The following is a 24439-nucleotide window of genomic DNA, read 5'->3' as shown; positions in this document are numbered from 1 at the left end:
GTAGCCATTTGGAGAGTGAACAAGCAAATGGAAGATATCTCTCTCTCTCTCTCTGTACCACTGCCTCTCAAGTAAATAAGTACATCCTTTAAAAAAATAAAGAAGTATTTTATTGACTTTCAAGGGAAGGTGGAGAATGTTATACCAAGCTTAACGAAATTGCTGAACATCAAATCAGAGGTACATGAATATTTTCCTATTTGTTTCTCTAGAACAGAAATAAACATATAAAACCTAAATATTTCTATTAAACGAATTATTAGGCATTATATATATGTAAAAATCTTGTTTAATACATAGATATGCAATATAATTAATTGTGGCTATTTATGTGTGATAAAAATATACTTTGTTATGTAGAATAATTTCATTAGCAATATTTTTTATTGAATTACACGATTACATTCAGTTAAAAGTTAAAATAAAAATCACTTTTTAAAATAAAGGTACATCAGTGGACTTTAAAAATATCTTTATCTTGAGGAAACTGTGAAAAGAAAAAGGAAAGATTATTTCTTTTATTTCAGTCCAGGTAATTAGTGATATAAGAAGCTGAAATGAAAGTAAGCAAGAAGATGGACATTGGCTTACACATTACAAAGAAAAATATCTGATTTAAAACTCTATGTTAAGAAATCATAAAATGATGACTGGGAAGATTACATTTTTGCATTTCTTGTTGATACAGATAAGCAATATAATTAAATATACAGTATAATTAAAGATATTAAAATAATTAGATAAGATTATTATATCACTCAGATAACTATTTTACCTATAGCTCAGATTATAAGTAATTATCTTCTTAAATTATATTATAAATTGATTTTATTTCAGATGATACAAATTTGGTGTGTTCCATCAGTTCATCTTATGCAGTAAATGCTTACAATTAAAATGTCTAATGCTAGCTTTTGGTCAGAAAATGATAAGCATTACATGCTTCTGTTCCTTGAGTGAGTATAGTTAAAGAATAGAATAAACCTAGGCGTGGAATTCCAGTGCTCCTACATGCTCCCACTTGCATTTTTGTCTCTCACAGGTGTTCCTTTCAAATAGGATATTTTACTATACCATGTAATAAAGGGGCATGTTGACAAAGAAATAACAACTGAGGACAAAAGCTAAACTAGACTCCTTCTTTTTGATTCCAATACAAATTATTTGTAGAATTTACATTTTCATTTACCCGAGGACTTGAAAGGTGGCATATGTGTAAAATCATCAATGTCCACTGCTTACCAGCCAGAGTAGATACATTCTCAGAAAAATCAGTGGTGTTGTCTACAATAGCCTGCTTTCCACTTATGGGTTTCTCTGTATAACACTATAAATCCATTTGCTCATCCAGAGAATCTGGTTTAGTTATTGACTATATAATTTTCAAGATCACAGCAACTACAGATGGGACTGAAAACAGAAAAGGAATGGAATTCAGGGAGTTCATCCATTGAGGAAGTACAATCTTAATTGAGTTTTTTCCTGATGTGGAAAAATTCAAGGGCAAACTTATAAGATGGAAGCACACTCTATAAGCTCCCTTGTATTGATATGCAGATGTCAAATGTGAAATCTCTTCCAAAGATTTCTCTTCGTTCAGGTGTGATTAAAACACTGGTTAAGATGCCCACATCCCAGATCACAGTACCTGGGTCTAAAGCTTGTCCCCTGCTCCTTACTCCAGCTTCTTGTTTGTGCAGACTCTGGTACACAATGGTAATAGCTAAAGTGATTGGGTTGTTGTTACCGGTTGCAGAGGGGAAGGGGGTTGCTGGAGCAAGTTCTGTGGGTTCTTTTTCTCAGCTCAGTATATAAATAAAAATCTGGGAAACAAAATGCAAAGAAGCAGAAATGTTTATTTGATTGGCAAGCAACAGAAAAGCATCTGGTCCAAGAGGAGACCAGATGGAGTGCTCGAATGGAACAGTGGTTTTCAGGAGGTGCCTAGGGTTTTTTTAAGGCATTACCATCATTTCATTGGGTCATTCTATGAGGGTGTCCATTGGATAGGGGGTTTCTGGCTTGAGGCTCATGGAGACAGCAGGAATCTTTTTGAGATAGCCCATTTCTCTTTGGGGGCTCATCCCCTTCTTCTGCTAGCCCTGGATAGAAGATTGCAACTAACTTTAAGATGTGATTTAAAACTGCAAGGAAACATATGCGGCACAAGAAGCTAGAGTGGGAAAGATGCTGGCACATCTGGAAACAAGCTTTTCAGCCATAGCTGGCAGCATGCTTGTGACAGACATTCTGCCTATGTCTGAGGGGGCCACACCCCACTGGATGGCATCAGGTTTGTGCCACCCTGGTGTGACACCAGGATTGGGATGCTGGCTCCTGGCTTCACCATCAGCCCAACCCTGGCTGTTGCGGACATTTGGGAAGTGAACCAGCAGAGCTCCCTTGTCAGTCTTTCAGTCTGTTTTTCTGCCTTTCAATATCAATATTGAGAGTAAATAAATATGAATTTTAGAAGAGATTTCTCTTCTTTTTTGGTTCATAGTTTGGCCATAGCATTTAAAAATTGCAGTAGAACATAAAGAAATTGTGGATTTGTTATATTTTATTTTTTTAAGATTTATTTATTTGAAAGTCATAGTTACACATAGAGAGAAAGAGACAGAGAGAGAGGTCTTCCATCCACTGGTTCACTCCCCAACTGGCCGCAAGGGCTGGAGCTGCACCCATCCAAAGGCAGAAGCCAGAGCTTCTTCTGGTTCTCCCATGCAGGTGCAGGGGCCCAAGGACTTGGGGCATCTTCTACTGCTTTCCCAGGCCATAGCAGAAAGCTGGATCAGAAGTGGTGCAGCCAGGACTAGAACTGACGCCCATATGGGATGCCAGCACTGCAGGTGGCAGTTTTACCTGCTATAACACAGCACCACCCCTGATTTGTCATATTTTAGATATAGATGTATGATATTTTAAATTGCAGTAATCAAGTGTTAGGAATTATTATATAAGGATCATATTATACTTTGGGAAACTGGGGCAGGCATTTCAAAGAAATTCTAAGAATCAGTGAGCAGCCATGCCATGCACCTATACTTTGAATGTCCCTTGTCCTCAACAATGGTAGTCATACTACCTGTTTTTGATGCTATCATTAAGTTGCAAATATACTCAACTATGTGCATTTTAACTAACATTTTGTCAGCTAGGAAAATTTCTCATATGAGAAAGGTTATGGTTAGTTTAGACAATTACGCTTTATCAGATTTTCACTGGCCAAAAGTAGTCTTTCTCTGTATCTTTTAAATGATAGAGATTCCTATATAATTGTCCATTCCCCAGCCTATTAGATGAGTTTGTTTCCTGCTGCCATTGCTATGATCTTAAAAAAATTCTTTAATTTTTAGGTAGCTTTTCTAAATCAAGTTTCATAATAAAACACTGAGGTTTGATAGGACTTGCATATAATTCACAGACTAATTTAGGCAAAATGTGTATCTCCCTACTACTGGAATTCTCCACTGATGAATATAGCATATTTCCACTTGCACATAGCTTGTCGTGAATCTTGAGTCACAGTTTTATAATTTTCTAAATGCACATATGTATTCCAGGCACTTATAACCCACATTGCTATATTACACCAGATATTAAAAATACTTTGCTACTATGTGTTTCTATTGTGTAACAGTATTGAATTTTGAATTGTATGTTTTTTCTAAATTCTTGTTGAGAGGGGAAAAAGAGAGAGAGAGAGATGGAGAGAGAGAGAGACAATCTCCCATTTGCTGGTTCACTTCCCCAAATGCCCATAATATCCAGGGCTGGGCCAGGCTGAAGTCAGAAGGCTGGAACTCAATCCGGATCTCCCATATGATTAACAGGAACTCAAGTATTTGAACCACCACTTACTGACACACAGGATGCACATTTTCAGGAAGCTGAAATCAGGAGCAGAGCCAGAATTCTAGCCCAGGCACACTGATATGGGATGGAAATGCCACAACAGCCTCTAAATTTCTGTGCCAAATATCTACACTGGTTTATTTAGTGGTTTGATCAATGGATAAAGGAAAATTTACTTCCTTTTCTTATTTTTTATTTTTTTATTTTATTTTTTTTGACAGGCAGAGTTAGACAGAGAGAGAGGGAGAGAGAGAGACAGAGAGAAAGGTCTTCCTTCCGTTGGCTCACCCCCCAAATGGCGGCTAAGGCCGGCACGCTGCGCCGATCCAAAACCAGGAGCTGGATGCTTCCTTCTGGTCTCCCATGCAGGTGCAGGGCCCAAGCACATGGGCTATCCTCCACTGCCTTCCCAGGCCACAACAGAGAGCTGGCCTGGAAGAGGAGCAACCGGGACAGAATCCGGCGCCCCAACCGGAGTAGAACCTAGGGCGCCAGCACCGCAGGCGGAGGATTAGCCAAGTGAGCTGTGGCGCCGGCCTCGTTTTCTTTCAACCCATAAATATCTCCTTTGTTTATTCTAGACCATGTTACTAACCATGGGTTTCATTGAACTATTAAATAGAAATATCAGGAAATGTTATTTCTTGTCTTTTTAATAAGTTAAAGTAACTGTGTTTCTCATTGTTAAGTAGGATGCTTGAGCAGATTTTGGGTAGGAACCATTACCTACTTAAGGCAATTTGATTTTAGTAGTTAATCCCTTTTTGCATAATAGAGCATTTGAGTTTAATGCTAACATCTTCTGTGGGTTTTCTGTTACTTTAATTTGTTAACAAAATTACTCAGAAATTCAGATTTTCCATTTTGAAAGTTGCCTATTAAATGCTATCTCAGTTACACTTGGTCATGGTGATTTTCCTGTTGGTGATGGTGATTGCATGGTCAGGTAAAATGCCTTTATATTTGTGTATTTATGATGATCTTTCATTAATTCATAGATCATGTTCTTGTGCTAATTATCTGGATTGTGTTGTGACTGACAAAATATGTTCTGACTCCATAGTCATGTGGAAAATGCTGTCCTTGATTTTCTATGGGTCTGCCATTCATTTTGCCCAGGGATGGCAAATATTTTCTGTAAGGGTCCATGAGTAAATATTTTAGGCTGTGAAGGCTGTGCAGTCTCATTCCTGTCTTAAGTGTGCAAGTCACTAAGGCAATTATAAAACACTTCTTGAGGAATGAGAACAAATAACAAAATATCAAAATTAGGAGATACAGTAAAATTAGTAAAGTAGTGCCCAAAAGCCAAGTATGGCACTCAAATAATTAATCTAATTTTACAGTATAATGAGTGAGATAAAGGAAATTAAATCAAAGAAAAGCAAGGGAAATGAAAAAATAAAACTAATGTACAAATAAACAAAACAGAAAGTAGAAAACTAATAGATTCAACAAACCCTAAATTGATTCTTTAAAAAAATTAAAATAAAGAAAAAGAAAAAAGGAGGAGAAAGGTTTGGAGCATGGGATGGAGGGTAGGGTGGGAAGTATCATTGTGCTTGTAATCTGTATGTAATACTTGAAATTTGTTCATTTTAGAAAAATAAAAAATACTAAAAAATAAAAAGAACAGTTACTAAAAATCAACAAAGTTTATAAGCCCTTAGCAAGACCAATTAAGAAAAATTGGAGAAGACACAATAAGTACAAAAAGAAATGACAGCAGGAGGGCTAGCCTTGAAGTGCAACAGGTTAAGCAGTCACTGGCAAAAAGGGCATCTCACATTGGAGTACTGGTTCAGTCTGATGCTCAGATGCTCTGCTTCTAATTCAGCTTCCTGCTAATGCACCTGAAAAGCAGTAGAAGTTGACCTGATGATTTGGGTCCAAGCCCTAGCCAGTGCAGCCATTTGGGAAGTTGATAGAAGATTCTCTCTCTCTCTCTCTTTCTCTCCCTTTCAAATAAATAAATAAATAAATAAATAAGCATTTTAAAAAGAAAGGAAAGCAGGGACATTATGATTGATCTTACTGAAACTGAAAAGATTATAAGACTATTATGACAAATAGTATTAAAAATTAGATCATCCATACAAAATAGAAAAATTCCTAGAAAGATACAAACTATGAATTCGTAAAGAAATAGAAAATGTAAACAGGCCTATAAACAGTAAAGCAATAGAACAAGAAAGCAAACAATTCCTAACAAGAAAATTCTTTGGTCAAGTAGCTTTCCTATCTGGTGAATTCTACCAAACATTCAAGAATCCATGCAAATCCTACTTAAATTCTTCCATTAGAAGAATGGGGGAAGGCACTTTCTAACCTATTCAATGAGGCTAGCATTACCCTGACAGCAAACAAAGATTCCTCAAGAAAATAAAAATATAATCAATATCCATGATCAATATAGACACAAGGGCTCTCAACAAAGTAATCTTTCAACTTCCTGCTATTGCACATCCTAGGAGGCAACATGCAATGTCTAAGTATTTAGATTCCCACCACTCATGTAGGAGACCTGGATTGAGTTCTTGGTTCCTGACTTTTGAGGAATGAACCAGGGGACAGAAACCTCTCTCTCTCTCTCTTTCTTTTTCTTTCTCTTTCTTTCCCTATCCCTATCCCTATGCTTATCCCTATCCCTATCCTTATGCTTATCCCTATCCCTATCTCTAACCCTAGCCCTAGCCCTATCCCTAGCCCTAACCCTAGCCCTAGCCCTAGCCCTAGCCCTAGCCCTAGCCCTAACCCTAGCCCTAGCCCTAGTCCTAGCCCTAGCTCTATCCCTATCCCTATCCCTATCCCTACCCCATCCCTATCCCTATCCTTATCTCTACCTCTACCTCTACATCTATCTCCTTTTACTTTTCAAGTGAATTAAGTAATGAAAATTTTAAAAATAAAAATTGGAAAATGAATAATTGGCAATTATCTCTACAAAAGTTACTTCCTGTAATTGCTCAGGCTATGTGACATCACATTCATTCCTACCTTAACTCATCTTCAAACAGAGCCTAATACAATTTGAGTGATATTCCAACAATATTTATAACTACAATTTGCTTTTATAATGTATTCACAACATATTGTCAGCTTTTCAGTGCCAGAGCTGAGCAAAATCATTAGAAATATTCTAAGTATTTTTAGCTAATATTAAATTTTATTGATCTTGATAAAAAATAGTATCATTACTCATTGAGTCTATGTTATTCATTTTATGAAAACTGACACCTAGCTTGCCCTCAGTGTTTATAAATCTTCATTAGCCTCAAATTCAAAAAGTATTAAGCTCTTTTGTACAAAAGATCAATATCTATTTCTTATAAACCAAAGAGCTGAATGAGTAAAATAATTTTGTATCATTTCAATTGCTTTCTCTATTATAATATACTAGAAAGATGGGCCTTGTATATTTGCATATAAATGAACTACAGAGTTTCAGACAACTCTGAGTCTGTTACAAAAGCAGAAGTGAAAGGAAAGCAGGTAAATTCTAGCAAATTTACCTTCACAGACCTCAGACCTTATCACTCCTATGATAAACAACGTAGTCGTCTTCAAACCTGTGAAACAAGCACGCAACAACTGGCTTATCAACAGTAGGATGTCCGAAAAATAGAGACACTGGTGAAATTTGTCAATACAAACTTAACTTTTTTTTACTCTAAAGGAAAAGATTTGTGTTGGCTATTAAAATACAGTGGTGGCTTCAAATCTTAGTCTTAAATTACTGCTTGTATCTGGTTGTAAAAGCACATTTTTTTTCATAAAAGATTTATTCATTTGTTTGAAAGTCAGAGTTAGAGACAGGGAGAGAGAGAGAGAGATCTTCCCTCTGCTGGTTTATCCCCAAATGGCCCAAACAGCCTGGCCTGGGCCAAGCCAAATACAGAAGTCTGGAACTCCATCCTTGTCTTCTATATGGGAGTAGGGGCACAGGCTTCAGGCCCATCTTCTGCTGCCTTACCAGAGACCTTAGTAGGGAGCCAGACAGGAAGTGGACTCAAACCAAGGCTCATAAGGGTTGCCAGCCTTGCAAGCAGGAACTTAACCCACTGTGCCACAATGCCGTCTCTGGTGAGAGCAGATTATTTGCATAAAAGGGAACATGAAGATGGAAGAAAAAATAATTCAGCAGTACGTTATTAATTTAATTTTTAAACTTTTATTTAATAAATATAAATTTTGAAAGTACAACTCTTAGATTACAGCTGTTTTTCTCCCTATAACCATCCTCCCACCCGCAACCATCCCATCTCCCACTCCCTTTCCCATACCATTCTTCATTAAGATTCATTTTTAATTATCTTTATATACAGAAGATCAACTTAGTATATACTAAGTAGAGATTTCAACAAGTTGCACCCACACAGAAACATAAAGTATAAAGTACAGTTTGAATACTAGTTTTACCATTAATTCGCATAGTACAACACATTAAGGACAGAGATCCTCCCTGGGGAGTAAGTGCACAGTGACTCTCCTTGTTGATTTAACAATTGACACTTTTATTTATGACGTCACTATTCACCCGAGGCTCTTGTCATGAGCTGCCAAGGCTATGGAAGCCTCTTGAGTTTACAAACTCTGAGCTTAAATAATTTTAATGCTAAGTCTTTCAGCAGGTAATAATTGGTATCTAAACCATTGGAGTATAATAGAGACCTAGATGATTCACTTTCTAAGAAGATAAACAGAATAAGAAGTCATGGAGATATTTAAATGACTACTATGTATTTGTATATTTGCTAACTATAATGGGAAACTAAAAGTTTCCAATGTCTTTCTTGGCCTAAAATAATTGAAATTGTTTTGGTTAAATAACTTCAGGGCTTACTAGATAATATGACTTAATTCTATATTTCTGGATTGAATTTTCATGTGTCTAATATCAATACATACAGGTAACAGAGGATAGAGAATTTGGCTGTGGATAAAAGAATAACCATTGTATGTTGCTTGATTACTTTCAGTCTGAATTGCATTACAAGGAGGGTAGAGTAGGGGGAGGCATGGAGGCTACACTGAGATCTACAGGAGAAAGTGAAACATACTCCATCAATATATATATATAGGAACTTATAAAGACATAGTCAAGCAGTAGTTATTACTTAAGGAAATTTGAACTAGATATTATGTCACAGAAATTGTCACAGAATTGAAAATTTGGGACTTGATTGGTAAAGAACATCTCTTTTGTATTTAAATTTTATTATGCCACCAAAAAGCATGCTAATGGCATAAAGTTGTGAAAATTAGAAATACAAGTAGTAATTTAAAAAAGCACTCAGTCACATCATAAATAGCCAATATGTATGTTAACAGGTATGTTTTCCTAATGGTCTTTTCACTTATTTACAAAATCAGAATCACATGTCTGTGGAGAGAGACGTGAATGATCATGGGCATTTTCACACGTAACTAAATATTTTTGAAATCATCAGTTTTCATTTGAAAGTTTCATTCAGTTGCCTGATTTTAACACAAGTTTCCTGTCCTTCATCTCCTGCTCTCTCTCCATCTGCCTCTCTGCCGTCCTCAATCCCTCCCTCTCCTTCCTGCTCCCATTTCCCTTCCTTTTTCCATGTTTTCTCTGCCTGCCTTCCTTCCATCTTGCCTTCCTTCCAATCCTCCTACCATTCCTTTTAATATGAAAAAGATTATTCTCCAATATATTTTTTGCAGTTATTTGGAAAATCTTTGGAGAATAATTACTGGGCACAACATGTGCACTAGAGAAAAGCTTAAGAAAACGAGGAGAACACATGTATGATGAATCTGAGTGCAGATCTCGCTCGAATTTGGAGGATGAACTTAGGTCTGGAAATCAACAAACTGGGGAGAAATTCCTTCTTGGTTTTACTTCTTTATTCTCATATCTGGATTTTCTCTTGCATATTTTTTTCTTCCTCACTTAGTGCCAGGCTTTTAGTATTTTAAGTTGAGTCTAGGTATGGCTACATAAAGAAAATCATTATGATGGACCAAACAAAAATTAAATGAAATAATAATTTAAAACCTCCACTAAGCCCATAGAACCCAGGCTAAAAATGTGCCAGAGCAGTACTTATGGACTGTGCAGTATTCTTTAGTTTCCAGCACGTAGACAGATTATAGAAATGAAACACTTTATATGTTTTCTTGTTTTTTGATTCTATTTTTATAATGGCAACTTGTCTTATGATCCTTCTTTAGAACACTTAAAATGAAATATCAAATCTTCCAACAGAAAATAAATGTGAGAAAGTAACAAATTATGGGTAAATGTTGAGAATAGTGCAAAAGTGCCCCCTATAAGTATCTGATACTATCTCCAGGAATAGTGCTTTGAAGTTTGAGTTCACTAATTTTCTTTCTTTCTGACACTGATAATCTCGCTTTAGTTCTTACATTTGTACTGCTTTCTACTGAACAGAAATCTTAGCACTACTAACCTTGTTTCTTTGCTAATATAACAAAAAAAATGTAACTTTCCTCTGTGCAGGGCTGTGTTGGACATCTGGGTCATACAAATGGCAAACAAGAAGATAAAAGAAATAGAATTCAGCCATAAATGAACTTATCTTTTGAAAAAAAATAAAACCAGTCTACAGCCAGAATTTTATTCAAACACCTTACTGCTTCAAATTGTTCTCAGAATCCATCCCAAGTCTCCAGGCATTGTAGCAGAGAGCCCTGCAGGGCTGAGACCCTGCTTCTGTCTCCATCTTCTTAAGATTTTTTACACTTTACAATTTCCGTCCTAGATCAAAAGAATGCTTATATTTTCCCAAACCTTTTGTCCTATTTCATGCCTTTTTGCTCTTCATCTTACTTGCCCAGAAACTCACTTTCCACTTTTTGAAAAAGATCCTACTAGTGTGATAATCCCATCGGATAAGGGATTTTCTCCTGCAGGCAGCCTTTGTTCAATCCCAGATTCAGACAGTATTGCCCTCCTGTGTTCCCTTCATGCATGTAGCTGTCTTAGCACAATTAAGTGAATGTTCACCAGCATTTCTGCTAATGCCCTATACTGAAGTTCCCCGAGGACCAGACTCATTCCTTCTTCATGTCTGTGCTCCCAAACTGTAGCTCAGGGGTCGGCCAACCATGTTTATAAATGGCCAGATAGCATGTATTTTAGGCTTTGTGGGCCCAGGTGACCTTTATCGCTACCACTCAGCTCTGCTTTTGTAGCATCGAAGCAGCATAAGACAGTAAAACAATGAATGGGGCAGACCCTGGGACACACAAGTAAAGCTACTTCCTACCATGCACAAACTATATCAGAGTGCCGAGTTCCAGTCCTGGATACTTCGCTTCTGATACAGCTTCCTGCTAAAGCGTCCTGGGTCCCTGCCCCACACGTAAGAGACCCTGATGGAGTTCTGGGCTCCCAACTTCACCCTGGTTCAGCCCCAGTTGTTGCAGGCATTTGGAGAGTGAAACAGCAGATAGAAGATCTCTCTCTATCTCTCTCTATCCCTTTGCCTTTTAAGTAGATCAAAAATAAAAATTAGTATATAAAAAATAAATGACCACGGTTATGTGTCAATAAAACTTTATTTTCAATGGACATCAAGTCACATGATTACTTAGCTTTTAGTTGTAAGTTTGTGACTCCTGTTTTAATAAAAATATAATGTCAAATAAATATTTGTGGAGTAAGTGATGATTAATTAATCCATTACTTGTTCTTGTGCTTAAACTCTAAATAAGGGGCCAGCATTGTGGCCCCCCAGTGACGTCAGCATCTCACATAACAACAGTTCATGACCCAGCTGCTCCACTTCAGATCCAGCTCCATGCTAATGACCTGGAAAAAGCAGCAGAAGATGGCTCAAGTGTTTGGGCTCCCACCACCCATGTGGGAGACTTGGATGAAGCTTCTAGCTCCTGGCTTGTGCCTGGCCCAGCACTGGTCACTGCAGCCATCTGGTGAGTGAATGAATGAATGGAAGATCTGTTTGTCTCTGTGTCTCTCCCTCTATCTCTGACTTTCACAATAAATTAGTATTTTTAAAAGGAATTGGGTAAACTGCTCAATACTCTGTTTCACCTGGAGAAGGCCCTGTATTACATCTTGTTCCCACATATTGGTGTCTTGTTGATAATCCTGGAGAAGTGTTTGGAGCAGTTTTATGAGTTTCTTAATATCTTCCGCCTGTATGACAGTGTTCTCCGCCATCTAGCTATCTTTTTGTTGACCCTCAGCTTATTTGTTATAAAACCCATCATCTCTTTATTGCCAGTAATTTGCACTGTCCTGCAATGTTTTGGCAACAATGACTTATTTCCTCTGTGCTAGGCAATGTGAAGCAGACTTGGTCTCCCCACACCCTGCTCCTAAAGACTATGCTTGTCAGATGGAATTACAATCAGGTGCAAGGAATGAAAAGCTTATTTCATTAACTTAAAACATCAGGGAATTTGTTTTTTTTTTTTTTTTCGTTATCAATACCAATCTAGAATTCATGGAGGCTTCAAGATTATTCTTGTGCAAAAGGTTTTGAAATTCATGCATAGTTTTTTTAATAATACACCATTTCCATGAACTTTTTGAAGACCTGTTTATTCTGTTTTAGCTCCCTTAGACAAGACCTTTGTTCTTTTCACAAGGTGTTGGATATCCTGACATCACACCCACATGTCTGAGAAGACAAAGAGAAAGAAACGAATACTTCAGTTGATCTCTTTAACCATTCCTACTGAAAGGGCAGACTGACTAATACTAATGGCACTGTACAATTTCTATAGTAGAAGATAACAAATGGCAGATTCAAGTGTATATTGAGTGAAGTTATCTGTACCATGTGCCACAATATGCTACCTCTATAAATTGCACTGTGGGGCTGAAGTGTTTTCACATTTGCAAATAAGCTAATAACCCCCAGATATGACCACTTTCAAGATTTTTAAAAATTTACATTTAATGTAAAATACTGTTACCTTGTGTGCAGATGATTGTTTTGTTTACCTAGTTGCACTGTCTTTAACAGCTTCCCTGTAAGATCTCTTGACACTAAAATATTTTTCTCCTATTTAAATATTAGTACATTTTTGCTATAAGATTTTACATGGAGAAAGTATAACATGTTTTATATTTGATATTTCAATGGCAATTTATATTTTCAGAGTACTTTGGAATCACATATCCATTAATCTTATTTGAATATTATATTGACCCACTTTTCCTTTCATTATGAATAAAAAGCTTTTACCAGAGAACTACAGTAATTGAATGTTATAGTTAAGGAGATGAAATATTTCACATTCACTTTTCCATAATGAAATCTCCATGCCTTCATATCTAAAAACTCACACCTAAAGAAAGTAACTTGGTTGTAATTCCACATTTTGTAGATATATTTCATTAGACCTGTCACTAAATATTGTCTGCTTTGTGGTAATAATTATTATTATCAGTATTTCAAAATAATGGGAAAACAGTGGTAGAATATAATGTCATCACATATCTCTGTATTGAAAAATAATATGTTTGAGATAAGTATAGAAAGCTAAAGGGCAAAGGGAAATTGTACTCTATTTTAAGATTAGAACACCACTATTTCTATGACTCTGCACAGATATTTTAGTATTTCTTTCTTAGATATTTTATTTTGGTTCTATAATCTGGCCCATCCTTTTCCTGAGAGCAGCCTTTGGTGAAAATGGTTTGCTACTCACTTGATCCATTTATTTCCTTTTTAGAGATTTTATTTTTCTGCAAAGAAGTTAATTTGGGGTTGGAGCTGTGGTACAGTGGGTTAAAGCCCCGGGCCTGCAGCACCAGCACTCCCATATGGGTGCATGTTCCATTCCCGGCTGCTCCTCTTCTGATCCAGCTCTCTGCTATGGTCTGGGAATGCAGTAGAAGATGAACAAGTCCTTGGGCCCCTGTACACATGCGGGAGACCTGGAAGAAGCTCCTGGCTTCCAACTTCAGATCAGCGCAGCTCTGGCCTTTGTAGCCCTTTGGGGAGTGAACCAGCAGATGGAAGATCTCTCTTTCTGCCTCTACCTCTTTGTAACTCTGCCTTTCAAATAAATAAATCTTTAATGAAAAAGAATGTAACTTTTAGAAAGGACTTTTCACATGGAATGAATATATAAATGCTGTGTAAAATTCCTTATTTTTTTAAATTTTATTTAATAAATATAAATTTCCAAAGTACAATTTTTGGATTATTGTGGCCTTTCCCCCCCATATTCACCCTCCCACCCGCAACCATCCCATCTCCCACTCCCTCTCCCATCTCATTCACTTCAAGATTCATTTTCAATTATCTTTATGTACAGAAGATCAACTTAGTATGTACTAAGTAAAGATTTCAACAGTTTACACCCACACAGAAAGATAAAGTACTGTTTGAGTACTAGTTACACCATTAATTCACATAGTACAACACATTAAGGACAGAGATCCTACATGGGGAGCAGGTGCACAATGACGCTTGTTGATTTAACAATTGAAATCACATGAGGCTCTTGTCATGCGCTGCCAAGGCTATGGAAGCCTCTTGAATTTGCCAATTCTGATCTTATTTAGATAAGGCCATAGTCAAAGTGGAAGTTCTCTCCTCCCTTCAGAGAAAAGTACCTCCTTGTTTGATGGTCCATTCTTTCCACTGGGATCTCACTCACAGAGATCTTTCATTTAGGTCATTTTTTTTTTTTTTTGCCAGAGTGTCTTGGCATTCCATGCCTGAAATACTCTCATGGGCTCTTCAACCAGATCTGACTGCATTAAGGGCTGATTCTGAGGCCAGAGTGCTGTTTAGGACATCTGCCATTCTATGAGTCTGCTATGTATCTCGCTTCCCATGTTGGATCATTTTCTCCTTTTTTATTCTATCGGTTAGTATTAGCAGACACTAGTCTTGTTTATGTGATCCCTTTGACTCTTAGTCCTATCATTATGATCAATTGTGAACTGAAACAGATCACTTTGACTAGTGAGATGGCATTGGTACATGGCACCTTGATGGGATTGAATTGGAATCCCCTGGCATGTTTCTAACTCTACTATTAGGGGTAGGTCTGATTGAGAATGTACCGAACTGTACATCTGCTCCCTCTCTTATTCCCACTCTTATAATTAACAGGCATCACTTTTCAGTTAAATTTAAACACCTAAAAATAATTGTGTGTTAATTAAAGAGTTCAAACAATGGTATTAAGTAGAACAAAAAATACTCAAAGGAATAAAATAATAAGTTGTTCCTCAACAGTCAAGGCAGGGGTTGATCAAGTCATTGTTTCTCATAGTGTCCATTTCACTTTTACAGCTTTCCTTTTAGGTGCTCAGTTGACATAGATCAGGGAGAACATATGATATTTGTCCCTTTGGGACTGGCTTATTTCACTCAGCATGATGTGATCCGGATTCCACCATTTTGTTGCAAATGACCGGATTTTATTTTTTTTCACTGCTGTATAGTATTCTATAGAGTACATATCCCATAATTTCTTTATCCAGTCTACCGTTGATGGGCATTTAGGTTGATTCCATGTCTTAGCTATTGTGAATTGAGCTGCAATAAACATTAAGGTGCAGACAGCCCTTTTATTTGCCAATTTAATTTCCTTTGGGTAAATTCCAAGAAGTGGAATGACTGGGTTGTATGGTAGGGTTATATTCAGATTTCTGAGGAATCTCCAGACTGACTTCCATAGTGCCTTTACCAGCTTGCATTCCCACCAACAGTGGGCTAGTGTCCCTTTTCCCCCACATCCTCACCAGTATCTGTTGTTGGTAGATTTCTGTATATGAGCCATTCTTTTTTTTTTTTTTTTTTGGACAGGCAGAGTGGACAGTGAGAGAGAGAGACAGAGAGAAAGGTCTTCCTTTGCCGTTGGTTTACCCTCCAATGGCCGCCGCGGTTGGTGCGCTGCGGCCGGCGCACCGCGCTGATCCAATGGCAGGAGCCAGGAGCCAGGTGCTTTTCCTGGTTTCCCATGGGGTGCAGGGCCCAAGCACCTGGGCCATCCTCCACTGCACTCCCTGGCCACAGCAGAGAGCTGGCCTGGAAGAGGGGCAACCAGGACAGAATCTGGTGCCCCAACCGGGACTAGAACCCGGTGTGCCGGCGCCGCTAGGCGGAGGATTAGCCTAGAGAGCCGCGGCGCCGGCCTGGTATATGAGCCATTCTAACTGGGGTGAGGTGAAACTTCATTGTGATTTTGATTTGCATTTCCCTGATTGCTAGTGATCCTGAACATTTTATCATGTGTCTGTTGGCCATTTGGATTTCCTCTTTTGAAAATTGTCTATTGAGGACCCTGGCTCATCTCTTAAGTGGGTTGTTTGTTTTGTTGTTGTGGAGTTCCTTTTTTGATCTTAGAAGTTCTTTCTCAGCTGTGGCATTGCCTGTGTATTCAAATGCTGTTGATTTTTGTGCATTGATTTTATATCCTGCTACTTTGCCAAACTCTTCTATGAGTTCCAATAGTCTCTTAGTAGAGTTCTTTGGATCCCCTAAATAGAGAATCATATCATCTGCAAAGAGGGATAGTTTGACTTCTTCCTTCTCAATTTGTATCCCTTTAATTTCTTTTTCTTGCCTAATGGCTCTGGCTAAAACTTCTACTACTATATTGAATAGCAGTGATGAGAGGGGGCATCCCTGTCTGGTACCAGATTTCAGTGGAAATGCTTCCAACTTTTCCCCATTTAATAGGATGTAACTTTTAGGAATGACTTCTCACATGGAATGAATATATAAATGCTGTGTAAAATTCCTTTATTTTCAAGAAGTTATAATGGGTGCTTGAAAATTGTTATAGAAATTTCAATCACAATTTATAATAAATCCATTTAACTTGGATAAAGGAAATTTTATATTCCAGAGAAAAAATAATTTTTCAAATTGTTTTTCCAACAGAAAGATAGCATTGTGTATACTTGGCCTATTATAATGCCAAAACCTACAAACTATATGGTTCTACATACTATATCCAGACTCCGTTTCAGAAGTGCGAGTTTTAAAAATCCTTCTCTCTTTGACTCTCTCCTCCTTTTTCTTAAATCCAGTTTACATTTTAGTATAGCATTAACCCATAACTACCCCAAATCAAAGTCTTGGTTACATGTCAAATAATGTCATTATATAGAAATCTCATATTGTTCTTTTAGATTTATATTATTGCAATCAATTTTGGTATTAATAAGAGAATATGTTCATGAGAAAGACTTACTGGAATTGGAACAAAACCCCTGCCACTTTGTAATATCTTCTTTTAACCTTGAAATAATTTTACACCTATGGAAGTTTCTCAAATGGTATAGAGTATCCTTTGTACTTTCTCAGACTTTTGCAAAATCATACTATAATTATCCCAACGAAGGAATTAAGATCTATACAACTCTATAATCTTAAGTACAGAATTAATTGGAATTTCTCCAGGTACATCACTAATGTCTTTCACTGCTATCCCAAGGTCCAGTCCGTGAACCCAGTTACTGATTGGCTGCCATACTTATTCTCTTCCAACATGTGATAGTTAATCAATCGTTTCTTGTTCTCTGCAATGACCTTGGAAATTATGGTGAGTATTCATGAATTCTTTGTAGGCTAGCCTTAATTTGGGTTTACCTGGTGTTTTCTCATGATTAGATTAAGGTTATATATTTCTAGGTGGTGTTACCACATACTTATGTGCCTTTCTCATTGAACATGATGTTCAAACTCATGTGTTTTATTACTGGCATTGGTAAACTTCACGATTTGAATAAGTTGGTATCTGCCAGATATCCCACTCTATTGTAACTGTTTTTCCTTATCATCGAATAATGAATCAATGTCTTGGGATAGATACTGTGAGACCGTATAAATATCCTATTTTAGTCTTGTGAGTTTTAGAAACCATCAGTGATTCTTGGATACAAAAATTACGATCATGGTATCTTTATGATTATTTTATATTTCCTTCATTTCTTCTACATTTACCGATTGGAATTTTTTGCAAAGAAGAACTATTTGTATTTATTCAAGATTTTATTTATTTCAGAATGAATTCATAAATTTATATTTTATGCTACAGTTTATATATGATTGATATCATTTTTTGAACTTTGTCTTTAGATGCTTTTTCATGTTGGTTTCTCATTTTGGTAATGTTTCTATTCTTTCTTAAGCATCTCCTTGCATTCTTCTATCACAAGATTTTCCAGGATATCCTATATTTCCCCCTGGTGCAGCCTTAGAACCAACCGCTGCTCCAATGATATTCATTCCTTGTGTTGAGGAATACTATCCTTATCCAACATCTCTGTATTCTGATATATGCATTGTTTCTGAGGTACTATTGCTTTTAGAGTTTCTCAGGGCACAAGACACAGAAATGCATGTGTGTGTACTAAGCTACGTATATACCCTTATCAATATTTATTTCTGCATCCAATTATCTTTGTATATTTTCAAATTAGAATAGTGTATTGCTGTCTCCACTAAATGCAACATTACATGACTCACTCAAGCCTTCCTTCTTTTTTCCTTATTGGACACATCTTTTCTAATAACAGTAAAGAATATAAGCATCAACACTAAGAGGTATTGTCTTATTCAACACTTGCATATACTTAATAAAGCTTCAGAAATCCTATACATCCTCTTCCTGTAAGCAGCCTTAAGTGGTTGGTAAAATGGACCACTATTCACTTGCTCCAGAAAACCCCACAAACATGCAAATCAAGAAGTTCAATCTTCATGTTCACTTTAAGAATACCCAAGAAACTGCCTAAGCCATCAAGTGTACCTGAAAAACCATCAAGTATCTAAAAGATATCACATTAAAAGATCAATGTATGGCATGCCATTATTACAATTGTGGAGTTGGTGGGTATGTCCAGGCCAACCAGTGGTGTTGGACACTGGGTTGGTGGCCCAAAAAGAGCTATATTTCCATTGTGCCTGCTTCAAAACACAGAGAGTAACATGGAACTTAAGGGTGTGGATGTAGATTCTCTGTTTTTTTAACGTATGCAGGTGAACAAGCACCCAAGATGTGCTACCATCCCTAGAGGGCTCTTGATCAGATTAACACATGCATGAGCTCTCATTGCTACATGGAGATGATCTTCACTGAAAAGGAACAAGTTGCTCCTTAACCAGAAGAGGTGGCAAAGAAAAAGTTGAGACCCTAGAAGAAACCAAAGAAACAAAAACTTATGGCTCAGGAATACATTCATCATAAAATAAGTGCAATTAAAACTTAAAAAAAAGAAAGAAAAAGAAAAAGAGTAATCTGATCCTTACTGCAGTGAGAAACAAATTTATACACCTGTAAATCATTTTAATAGAATATTTTATCAAGTGAATGCAATTAATTTACTTCTGGTATTTTACTTCAAAATAATCATAAAGCAAACATTAAATGACTAAAAACATAGTTTCCCCCATTTCTTTATTTTTGCTCTTTTAAAACAATATACTCTGTCTCCAAGCTAGAGTTTAGTGGAAAGCTAATTGTATTCATGTGTGTCGCATAGTCTGATATGAATGCAATCTCTGTCCTGAAGATTTTCTGCACAGAGAGAAAAGAGCCTCAAGTATCTCACCACTTGGTTCTTCTGCACATGCCAACATGGAGACTAAGTTAGAGCAGAAATGCCATTAAGGAAGTCACTGAGCCGTCATGTGTACTCCATGGAGAAGTCTAGACAAATGAATCCACCTTTAGACACACAAGTACAATAGAATGTAGATGTACACAACTTTGTCATTATTAAAATTGTGCTACCATGCAATATTGAAAGACGTTAGTAGCTTAGTGTGATTTGCTAAGGGCAAACTTAGAAACTGTGTGAATAATATATTATGCTTTTATAGAATAAATATAAATGATAGGAATGGAAAAGATTAAATTAAAAATGCAGTGGATGCATATAGCTAAGTATTATATGCTAATATTCATATAGATACCGACATGTTTTATTGACTTTTTGCTCACTTAGCTAGTGAAATTTCAATTTTGCATTAACTTCTAAAAAAGAATACATCACACTTTTTAAGCAACAAAACCTTTAATGAAAATTCCCCATTCTGATGTTGTCTTTGTAAGCACACTTATTTTAGCAACTTATAATACACTGACATGAAAATCTATTTCCAACCACATTTGTATTTAGTTGAAATTGAAACTGGTTTTAATTATTTTATGTATTTGAAAGGCAGAAAGATAGAGACAAATAGAAACAGATGGGCAGAGAGCCAGACAGAGTGCTCCCATCTTTTGGTTCATTTCTCAAAGATCCACAACAGCTAGTAGTGGGCCCAGCCAAAGCCAGGAACCAGAACTCAATATGAGTTTTCCATGGGTGGCAGGGACCTACATTCTTGACCCATCACCTAGTATCTCCCAGAGTGTGCACTAGCAGGAAGCTGGATTTGGGAATGGAGCCAGGACTCAAACCTAGGCACTCAGATATGGATGTAGGAGATGCAAGCAACGTCTTAACTGCTTTGAAATTTACTTACCCTGAAACTGAAGTACTTTCCTAGGCAAGAGTGACAAGAAAACAGATCATAGTGGGATAAAGGCACAGCTTTCCAAACACATGTCAGTTAAGATGACAAGAACTTTTGATTAAATATACAGAAAAAGAGATTGTTCTTTTGCCCTGTTAATATTGTTTTTATACTACAGTATGTATCTCTTAGAAACTTAAAGCAGAGGATAAACACTGAACACTGAACTGTGAGACAAAAATTTTTCTTATGCCCCAATCTTTCAGAAAGAAAATGTTAAAAAATTTCATGAATGAAATTTTAATTCCAATCAAAAACAAGTGGAGAAACATGTAAAGCATTACTTCTCTCAATCAAAACTATGATAATATAAAGTATAACATTAACAATTTTTATTCAAAAGTCTTATGAAAATCATTATTCAGGAATGAGAAATTTTGCAGATAAATAAAACACATATGTTGAAAGCTTTACTTAATATCTACTAAATTGATCTTCTGTATATAAAGATAATTGAAAATGAATCTTGATGTGAATGGAAAGGGAGAGAGAGCGGGAGAGGGGAGGGTTGCGGGTGGGAGGGAAGTTATGGGAGGGAAAAAGCCATTGTAATCCATAAGCTGTACTTTGGAAATTTATATTCATTAAATAAAAGTTAAAAATAAATAAAAAATACTAAAATTTTTTATTAGGGACAGGCATTTCAGGTAGTGATTAAGATGCTGTTTAGGCGGCCGGCGCTGTGGTGTAGCAGGTAAAGCTGCCAACAATAGTGCCGGCATCCCATATGAATGCCAATTTGAGTCCTAGCTGCTCCACTTGCGATCCTGTTAGTGAATGGAAGATTTTCTCTCTCTGCCTCTCCTCTATCTCTGTGTGACTCTTTGATTTTCAAATAAATAAATAAATCTTTAAAAAAAGATACTATTTGAAACATGCACATCCCATATGAAAGTCCCTGGATTCCAATCTGCCTCTGCTCTCCATTCAAGTTCCTGCTAATGTGCACCCTGTGAGGATCACGCCATGACTTCAGTTATTGGGCTCCTGTCACCCATTTGGGAGACACAGGTTGAGTTCCTAGATCCTGGTTTCAGCCTTGTCCTGCCCTGCTGTCGTAGTAATTTGGACAGTGAACCCTGTCTGTAGGTTCTTCCTTGTCTCTCTTTCAAATGAATTAAGTGAAATAAATCAAAATAAAGAAATGAATACAGTGGTTTTTAGAATTTTGACTTGAAATCCTCTTAAAATAGTATTAGTTTACTGATTTTCAAATATAGAACTTAGGTATCATCTTTATGCCTCCTTTATGTCCCAACTTTCGCTTTTAATTGTAACTATATTTGTGATATTATGCAGAAAATATCGATGTGGGAAAACAGAGACATTCATTATCTAAATAAGCCAAAAACCTCTTAAAAATGGATTGTGTGTGTGTGTGTGTGAATTTGAAAGATTTAAACTCCTGAATGATTTAACAATAAACTCTCAAAGCAAAAACACATCTTAAAACATCTTCGCATTTGTCTGAAAGAAGTTTGAAGTGTTTGCTGCATTCTAGATTGAGTCCCTATTGCTGGTTCTTCTACAATATTAGCCATATTTGCTATTTTCCTCTTTATTTAAAGATCAATTGAAATGTATTTCTCTTCTGAGCTGTCAATTTTTTTCCCATTCTGTATTTGTGTTTGTGTATGCACACACATGTATGTAGTGTGTGCGCATGTGTGTGTCTGAGCACTGAAAGTAGGTGTATTAAATCCCTTCTAAGAACCAGCACATACAATGGAACTTTGCAAACACCATCAAGTTTGGAGTTTATGATGTTTAAATCATTCAGAATTGCTGCTTCTTAATTAGGAAACCAAGAATATATTTTTGACATAGTCTATTTCATTTTGATTTGCAGCCAAGCTCATGCCTATGTCTTTTGTCTAATGACCCAGGCAATTTCCCTAAAAGAATAATAGAAAAATTCAGTCTCGAAATAAAATTTCTTCTTTTCTCTGCTTTTTGTGTAAACGAAAGATGACCAGATCTTTCCTATCTGACTGATTCTTCCCCACACAGGTGCCGTAAAGACATGGGGAAAAATGACCTTCTAACAAGCCTGAGGCATTTGATCCACTTCAGCTATGCTGTGCCTCACCTCATGATTTAGAAAATCAATGGCCTATCAGCTTAGTAGTCACTGATCCATGCGGTATTCGCACCTTCTAATATCTCAGCATAAAGCTGCTGAAATGGGCAAAGCAAATGACCAGAGAGTAAAAAATAAAAAATAAAAAACTTTTTTTTTCAATTTTGTGATGAAAGTGGGAAACAACCATCTCTATATTTCTGAAGGAAAAATAACCTTTCCCTTGGAGGTGTAAAGCTAGCTATTAAACACACTTGTATCATATTAATTTTATTATTCTTTCAAGAAACTGGCTTACTGTGCTACTGATTGTAGTTACCATCAGAATGTGTGTCGGCCTCTCAACCAATTTGTTAAAAAAGCATCCTACATTTCAGCATGGAGAGCTGGCCACTTCATTTTACTGTTAGGTATGGTGGGAAATTATCCCCAAAGCCTTCATTATGCTGTTTAGAGACATCTTAACTAACTGGATAAGAATTCTTCTTTAGGAAAAAGATGTGGCTTAAGTAAATACTAACCAAATTGAGTATTAACACACAGGGAGGAAGTAAGATTGATGATCTGACAAAACATTAATTAAAAGAAGGAACCTTGCCAAGATTTTCTTGTATAATTCAATTCCACATAATTCAAAGGCAAAATTAATTTACTGTTTCATATTTGACAACAAAGAGTGAGCTGTGCATTGATTTTTTTTAATGTGTGCACACATGACATGGTAAAGCTCTATAATCGGAAACATAGTTGTTTAACCTCAGAGGTTTGCATTTAAATTCCAGAATCCCACAGAGAAAGGAGAACATTTCTTTGAAATGAAATGAGTTTGCACTTATTTCTGCAGGTTTCTAGGCATACATCAACATCAAATACCAATTTCCGTATTAATTAAAGGAAATAACCCTAAAACATTTGGCAATTTTTACTTTGAGCAGTTGCCAGTATGCACAGCCCAACATATGCTGAATTTTTATATAAAAGTGATTTATCACAAAATTTACTAACCATGGCTGACACTATTTTTTTTAAATTCCTTGCCCAACTAACAGTTTTAAAGATTAAATATCATTAGATATTATAAGACTAAGTACTTACTGATATAATCCCAAGAAGCTTCTTCAAAATTGTTTCTTTACTGTAATTTTAAAAAAATATTATTTCCAAATAATATTCTTCTTTGCTGGGACTGCAAGCAATGGTTGTTTGGAAATATTTATTCTGTTTGATATAGCCTGTGCAAGATGAATTTTTGTTCCACATGCATAATAAAATGTGCAGCATTAAAGTGATGCTAAAGCGAATATTCCTCAGACTCCTAAATATGTAGAAGCAGAGACTTGTTGGGAAGAGAAGTCTGAATTTTCAACAATAACCCAGTGTTGGAGTGCCTGGTTTCTTGCCCCAGCTCCTCAACCAGCTCCAGCTTCCTGCTGATGCACACTCTGGCAGGCATCGGATAATGGCTCAAGAACTTGGATTGCTGCCACCCATGTGGATTCTATGGACTGAGTTCCAGGCTCCTGTGTTCAGCCTGGCCCAGTCCCAACTGTGGCAGGTATCTGCTGGAATGAACCAACAGATGGGAAATCTCTATGTCTAAATGTCTCTGTCTCTCTCACTGCATTTCAAGTAAAATGAAAATGCATGAATACATTTTTTTCTAAAAAGTCGTCTTTGCCTATTGCATTTTATTTTCTTTAAGGCTCTAATAGTTGTTTTAGGGAGGATAATTATCTACTTCGTTGTGTAGTTGCATACATGAAAATAAGATACTTTTCAAGCTATTGGACATTTTAAGATTGAAGTAACTTTACATTTCATAATAAATTTAACATTACAGAACCTTTGAATTTACTGTGAAATTTCTGAATGAAGAAAATTAGCTATGCTTTCGTCTAAGATGATTTTTTTGGTTTCTAGGAAAAATATGATTTTTATTCAAAATAATGCTTATTTATTTTTACTCAAGTTAACTACAGATAAG

At 36.5% G+C, this 24439-nt stretch overlaps 1 long non-coding RNA gene across 2 annotated transcripts in view; it reads left to right on the top strand.

Moving 5' to 3' along the window:
• Window positions 1-24439, top strand: part of LOC127492769 (uncharacterized) — a 107568-nt gene that overhangs the window by 49120 nt on the left and 34009 nt on the right. Inside the window, exons 1-2 of one of the 2 annotated variants that reach the window (XR_007922522.2) lie at window positions 833-11784; window positions 17287-17394. This is a non-coding gene — a long non-coding RNA (uncharacterized lncRNA). Of the gene's footprint in view, window positions 1-832; window positions 11785-17286; window positions 17395-24439 lie in introns of those variants that run through there. The other variant, XR_007922521.2, reaches the window with a different exon arrangement.

Source organism: Oryctolagus cuniculus, chromosome 14, assembly GCF_964237555.1.
Source record: "Oryctolagus cuniculus chromosome 14, mOryCun1.1, whole genome shotgun sequence".
Classification (NCBI taxonomy): domain Eukaryota; kingdom Metazoa; phylum Chordata; class Mammalia; order Lagomorpha; family Leporidae; genus Oryctolagus; species Oryctolagus cuniculus.
Note: the sequence above shows the minus strand (reverse complement) of the source record. Positions and strands in the feature narration are given on the sequence as shown.